This window comes from Myotis brandtii, unplaced genomic scaffold (genome assembly GCF_000412655.1).
Source record: "Myotis brandtii unplaced genomic scaffold, ASM41265v1 scaffold131, whole genome shotgun sequence".
In the NCBI taxonomy this organism is placed as follows: domain Eukaryota; kingdom Metazoa; phylum Chordata; class Mammalia; order Chiroptera; family Vespertilionidae; genus Myotis; species Myotis brandtii.
Window position 1 is genome coordinate 3,431,546 of NW_005354632.1, and position 7,277 is coordinate 3,438,822.

Consider the following 7,277-nt stretch of genomic DNA (forward strand, 5'->3'; position numbering starts at 1 on the left):
CGAAGGGCCTTTTGCTTTTCTCGATCCTGTTTGCTAGTTGTATCTCCCTTCTCACTCCGGCCAGTAATCCATCACTCATCCAGCACATTCACACGGACTCAGTGTGCCTCGGTTGAGGCAGAGGGAGGCCGTCCCCGTGCCGCTAACAGGTTCCTCGTGTGCTAACCTTCATTCTGCGTGGCTCCGGCATTTGGCAATGAGCAGTGTGTCATCGTGAGACTTTCCTAGAAAGCCTGATTGGCCACTCATTTGTTTCCCCTGCCACCTCCCCACCCCCTGGATGGCACTGGGTGTTGCCATGACAACATAATGGGAAGCAATCACACCTATTGTGGGGCAGAATGTTGACTTGCATGAATGAGCATGTGGGGCTGGAGAGACAATGAGAGAAACAGACCTTCTCGAGGCCCGAAGAGGGGACGTGGATTCAGAGCTGGGGAGCTGCCTTCTGAATTTTAAGTCCCCGCGTCATTGCCTGCCAGGTCACGTCATCCTCCCACTGACACGGTCTTGCCAAAAAGAGGCACAGGAGCGAGGCTTTAGCTTCATTGTGACCCGAAACTTCTCCACAGACAAGGATCTCCTTGTTGCTCTGGGTTTGTGTTTTGTTTTTTTCCTGTCTTTCCTCCTCTCTCTCCTTGCCCTCACACACAACCTCCAAGGTGAGGAAATGGGTGACATTTCCACACAAACAAGAAGGGCTCTGATTTCTTTATTTTTGAAACCAAAAAAAAAATGTTGAATTCAATCAAAGGAGAACTCAAGATAGACAAATCCACTGTCAGATCAGAAGTCGCTGGAATGCAGAGTGAGCTGCAGTTGGATGGATGCTGGGAGCTGGGCGGGAGGCAGGAAAGAGCAGCTCTGGGTGGTGAGAGAGTGCCAGGCTCAGAGCCTGAAGGCCCAACATTGATCTTCAGTTCTGCTGCGTCCATCCATCAGCGTGTGAACTCCTACAGGCGGGCTCCAGGCCCGTGGCTGGCCCTGGCACTTACTAAATTACAAGGATAAACTTGGACAAGTCATCTCATATTTATTTGCACTGGAGGAGGATCACGTGAGCTAACTCAGAACACTCCAAACGCGTTCACTGTTATTGTTACTGTGCAAACTCTCTGAGCCTTGACTTACTCACCAGTCAAATGGGAACAACATTTGCTTCCCAAGCAGCCATTTGTGAGGACGAAACAAACTCATGTGCGGGACGGTGCCCGGCTGCTGCTTTCCAGACATACACTAGGTGCCAAAGGAACGTCAGTCCATCTGCTATTTGAAGGGGGAAGGCAGGCGAGAGGCTCTCAGAGCTCTCAGCCGCCCCTTCTTCTGTCCCTTCCCACACAAACATATGCCTTTAAAAAGCCCCTGACAGGCAACTCTTGGTTTTCTCCTCCTCAGACAGGAAATGTGGGCAGAGTGCTGAGCTGGGCTGGGTGCCCTGGGGAGTCCAGAGGTGCGGAGAGCGTCCTGGTTCAGGGGCTTTCAGGGGAGCCGAGGGGAAAAGAAAACGGCAGGGGAAACAATGGTGGCTGCCTTGTGAGCTGCAGAACCCCCCGCACTGTGAACAGTGCGAGGCCCGCAGTACATGTTCCGCAAATATTGGTTCCATGAATGAATGTAAGTAGAAAGACAAATTAAGTAGAAATACTAAGAGAGCCGGTGTGTGCTGGAGACGTTACCGAGGCAGCATCGAGTGAGCGCTCGGGTGTCTGGAAGGTGGGGAGAGGAGTGAGGGTGTGAGCAGGCTTTGGGAGGGTAGAGTCGCACCTGTTTGTCCTCCCAGGGGCTCTGGGATCTGAAGCCTCCCTCCCAGCCACTGGCCTGCCCTGAGTGCCATTAGGTGCCACTTACCCTCGCCATGTCCACCGTGTAGGTGCACAAAGGAGGAATGCAAAGGCCATGCATTAGTTATCTGTTGCCACGTAACAAAATACCCCAAAACTTAGCTACTTACAACAGCAGACATTTATTATCTCACAGACTCTGTGGGTCAAGAATCCAGGTCTGGCCTAGTTGGGTGCCTCTGGCTCAAGGACTCTCGTGTGGTTAGAGTCAAGATGTCAGGGCCCAGCCAGCATGGCTCAGTGGTTGAGCATCGACCTATGAACCAGGAGGTCATGGTTTGATTCCCGGCCAGGGCACCTGCCCAGGTTTTGGGCTTGATCCCCAGTGTGGGGTGTGTAGGAAGCAGCCTATCAATGATTCTCTCTCATCATTGATGTTTCTCTCTCTGTCCCTCTCCCTTCCTCTCTCTGAAATTAATAAAAACATTTTTTCTTAAAAAAAAGAAAAGAAAAGAAAAAAAGATGGCAGCCAGAGCCTTAGTCACCTGAAGGCCTGACCCACAAGGTTGTTGGTCCATCTCAGCCCCTCACCATGTGGCCTGACGCTTGACATGGCAACTACCCCCCGCCCCACCACCATCCAGGGCAGTACATCAGAGAGAGACCCTGAGGTGGACACCACAGTCTTTTTATAATCTTGGAATGAGATCCCATCCCCTCTGCGTGTTCTGTTAGTTAGAAGCAAGTCAATGAGTCTAGTCTTCACGCAAGGGCAGTACCTAAGGGGTGACTACCAGGAGGCAGGAGTCATGGGGAGCCAAGGAGGGGGCCTAGGATGCCCCCATAGGACGGCAGAAAGGAGAACCGAGGACGCCGGGCTGAGGGCCTTTCCCGGTGTTATTTTGCACAGGCACAGAGCAGGCCTTGTCCTCCAGGCCTCTGAGTCTGAGGACGACAGCCCAGTGACAAGTCTGCTCCCTTGTGGAGCTCAGTCAGCCCCTCGGTCTCCATCGAGCACGTGTGCCCTGTGAAACGTGGCAGATGCCACGATAGGTGGCCGAACGCAGGGAACAGGGGCTGGAGGGGGAGGTGGAGAGCGGAGGGGCATGAGGGCGGGGACATCGTCCCACAGTGAATCCGGAGCCGATCCTGAGGAACAGACGTTAGCCTGAGTGGGGAGTGGGTGCTTCAGTTGTGGGGCAGTGAAAGCAGGTTCCTAGGGAAGAAAGGCATCATGTGTGGGGACGACACACGCTCAGAGCTATTGGGGTCCCAGAGAGCCAAGTCGGGGCACATGGAAGGCTGTGGGAGCACGGCTGCCCAGCGGCTAAGTGGACAGCTGATTCTCCAGCTCCTTAGATCCGTGTTGCTGGCCTTGATCAGACTGGATTCAGGAGCAGTTCCCTGAGCACAGTGCAGCTGGAATCAGGAAGGAATGAGCCGTCACCTGACCCCCAGCCCCCAAGAGCTAGGACTGAGGGGAGAGGGGTGTCTGAGCCCAGAGTGGGCAGGGAAGCCAGGTGCCAGACGCAGTGTCCCGAGAGAAGCAGGTCAAGGCGGGGGCAGCATTCAAAAATCAAGTCACTGGTTTGGTTTGGTGAGACCGGAGAGAGTTACAATTGCTTGTTTCTTAAATAATACAGCGATATGCCAGGTGTCGTGAGCCACGAGTAGAGAACCAACTGCAAATACCTGATGCTTGCTCGAAGGATCTCCTCCTAGAGTGGCCTGGGCAAGGTGGTCCTCCCGATGGGCCTGCAGCCTGGGCGGGCGTGCTGACCAGCCTGCGTGTGTCCCGGGCCGGGGTCTGCACTGAAGAACCTCCCAGGTGTTTCTGATGCCTCAGGTTCACGGCCCAGAGTTTGGGAAACACCAGCTGTCTTATCCAGCATCGGAGCTAGAAAGCTTGAGTGTGTACTTTCTGTCACTTAAGGGGAGGGGAGGGGGGCGCTTTGAAAGGCACCGAACCCTCCATTCTCGAATCAAAGAAGAAGGTTAGCAATCCCTCACAGGGCTGGGACGATCGAGCGAGGTGCTGGTACCAATGGCAGCATCGTGCTGTTTGCTGTGGCTTGGGTGTCCTGGGGCCCTTTCTGCACTAGTGACCCTGCTCCGTGTCTCTGTGGGTGCAGCACCCAGCACCCAGCACCAGAGCCGTGCGGTCGCAGATGCTTAATCAGAGGGTGTGGATGGAGATAATGAAGACCTGGGCCTGCTGCGGAGTGCTCCTCAGAAATCCACCGAAAGAACAAGACCACGCAGTTTCTAAATCTGTCATCTGGGCTGGTTGAGCATGAAAGGCTCTGATGAGCTGGGACTGATTCATCCGTCCTCGGCGTTCTGGGGAGGCACGCGGAGCAGGCCCGGAGCAGGCCGTGGACTTCCGGCAAGAACAACACAGTGCCCTCCCTGCATCACCCGCGGGGCTGCCCCCTCTGCAGGGGGCCTGGACACAAAGCCGCCAGCCTGGAGTGGCCAGGGCAGCCGGTCAAGCCCACAGCCAAGCCCCTGCCCCCTCCCGCCAGGCTGTGCAGGTCACCATGGTGACTTCCCGTCCCCAGTGTGTCAGGGCTCCCGGCCCAGCCAATGGGCGGCAGGGGCAGGTAAGGGTCTCTGGGCAGGGGCAGCTGTCAGGCAGCCTGCCGCCAAGCACGGCATCGATCCTCGCCGTGCCGTGCCCACAGAGGCCAGCGAGGCGGGGGGAGGAGGGAGCCCTTTCTATATTTAGCTCCTGCACTGTGCATCCCGGTGGCCGGCTGGGAACGAGACTGACTTGGGGCCCATGGAGGTTTAACACCTCTCAGACAGGCTCGCCCTAGTGGGGCTGTTTACCCATTAGGAGGGCTAAAAAAAATAGGTAAACAGGGAAGCAAGAGGGAAGAAGCAAAACAACACTGATTTATAGCAACGCGGTGAACTGCCCCGAAACAGCCCTCCACCCACTGCCCCCAACCCCATCCCTAGACCTGGACCGTGGCTGGGGCCGGCCAGGGCGGGCGTTGGGGCAGGAGCTGCAGAGAATGGGACCTGCATTGAGGAGTTCGGTTCCTGAGATGCTGCCCAGAGCAGAGCCCTAGATACTGACCCTTCCAGGGCTCTGTGTTCAGAGGGAGGGGGCACAGGAGAAACCAGGCTCACTGGAAATCCAGGTCAATGGCCTGGCAGCCTGGAGACTTGCTGTGAGCCTCTCCCCTCCTCCCCCAAATCCTTCCAAAGATGAGCGAAAGGGATGCAGCGCGCCAGGGCCCACAGAGGGTTTCACTGCCTGATTGCACCAGGTATTCGCACACACTTCCGCTGCTGCCCCAGCGGTGACCCAGCGGTGGGCTGCCCTGAGCTCCCTCAGCCCCAGGCCTCCAGAGAGAAGTTCCTGAAAGAGGGAGGCTCTGAGTGCTCGAGGCTCTGAGCTCCCAGGAACACAGGCTAGGCTTGGGGTGGGGAGCACGCTGTCGTGTATATGGATATGGAATCGTAATGTTGCACACCTGAAACTTACATAATGTTACTAACCAATGTTACCTCAATAGAAAAGCTCAGGTAGTACTACTAAATGTTATAAGATATTTAAATGTTAAAAAAAAGAGACTGCAGGATAGACAGGTGGACAGATGCTTGTGCAAAATGAGTGCGTGACTAGTACAGGGGCCACGGGAGAACGGTCAGAGGGTCTGGGACCGGGACTGAAGGCAGGGGACCCACCTGGCTCAGACCTTGCAGCCCCTCCCCAGCCAGTCTATGGGGAAGGGGGAGGGTATGTAGCCGGCCTAGCATTCTTCAGGATGGCCGCCATGCCAGGGGAGGAGTCCGGTGCCAAGTTCATTAGCATTGCTGAAAGTTTGCTCGAATATGGCAGTAGATACAAATGACCCTGCTGCTTAAGGAGCAGGTTAAAAGACAGATGAGAAATCTGTGGCGTCTTTCCTGGAGCCTTTCCCCTGGGCCTGCGAGAGCCTGGACCACAGCTGGCCTGGGATGCCCTGGGTGGGCAGGGTCCCGGCAGCCTGGCTTCCTGTAAGCTATCTCAACCCCATTTGGAACATCTCCCCCCACCCCCCACTGCTCTTTGTGCCCCTGCTGTCTAGCCCATTCCTCTGCCGTGTCTGACAGGTGCCCTCCAGTACCTTAGGCTCCCAAGTGAGGCCCGGAGGGGCGGTGCTCTGGGAGGGTCTGAGTCTTGGAGCGTCTTAGTGCCTTAGGAGCTTCAGCCCTGGCCAGGCATCCAGACAGATGGGCTCTTCCTCGGCTGTGTCACTGCCTGATGGAGCGATTAGGTCCTCAGCTTCTGTGGGGTTCCACCTTCATTCCAGCCCTGATACTCCGAGCTTCTCAGGGTCCCTGGGAACCAGGGGGGTAGAGGCCACTGTGAGAGGTGCTTCGCTCCGGGTCAGCATGAGGCGTCTGGAGGGGCAGCCTGGCTCTCCAGCCTCCAGCCGGAGTGAGGCCAGGCTGGGGCCCCGGTAGGGAGGTTTGGCCTGGGTCTGTGTAAGCACGTCTTCCTGTGAAGAGAAAGTGTCCTTCCTACCCCGTCCCCGGAAGTGTTGGGAAGGAGCCTGGTCTGCACAGAGGCCGTGCTCTGTGTTCGAGCTCTGAGTTGGCATTATTGTCCTGACCCACTTTTAAGAGGTCTCCTCGGTCTGGGAGCCCCTCCTCTCATTCAGCCCAGACGTCTCGGTGTCCCCAGTGCCTAACTAGGGGCGTGTGCTGTGCAGCAAGCGAGCTGCGGATGTTTGTTGAAGGAATAAATGACAGTTTTGCACTGGCCTGGAGAATGCGGGCTGCGTCTCTGGCTCACATGGAAGGCTTTCATGCTAATGAGTGTTGATCTTGCCTCTGCCACTGGAGAGTAGCTCCGTTAGGGGGGCAGCCTGACTTCATTCTTCTGCCTCTTGCCCAGGGCCCCACCCACTCCAGGCACACAGGCGAGCTCAGTCTAAACTTGTTAAAACCAATGGGATGGCATTCAACATATTGCCTTTCGGACCCCAGGGGCAACTGCTTAGATTCTTGGGGACAAGTCACTATTTAGCCTTAATTGCCTGGCTTTATATGAGCTCTGGGAACCAGTGTGACTGAAGGATAAGATTTTGCTCCTGGATAATCGCTCACGATAGTAACTACCTTGCATTGAATGCTTAATGTATGACGTCGCTGCAATAAATGCTTTATTTCTCCCACCTCATTTCATCCCAGGAGCAACCCTTCTCTATTCATTTCTTCATCCATTCAGCCGTCACCGTTTGCCCGGCACTGGGCACAGCGCGATGTACAGATAAACACCGTTTCGTTTGGGATTCTCAGTAACCTGCCTGTGACCACAGAGCTCCTAAATGGCAAAACTACATTGAAATCATCTTTTTTAAAAATGTGTCTTTATCGTTGAAAGTATTACAGCCGTCCCCTTCTATCCCCCATCGACCCTTTCCAGCCCACCCCCGCCTGCCGCCCCCGGCCTTCACCACACTATTGCCTGTGTCCATGGGTTATGCAAATAAGTTC

The 7,277-nt window shown here is 55.6% G+C and overlaps 1 protein-coding gene across 3 annotated transcripts in view; it reads left to right on the top strand.

The window, feature by feature from the left end:
• KCND3 (potassium channel, voltage gated Shal related subfamily D, member 3) overlaps positions 1–7,277 on the top strand; it is a 197,134-nt gene that overhangs the window by 102,138 nt on the left and 87,719 nt on the right. The gene's annotated exons all lie outside the window — the stretch shown is intronic.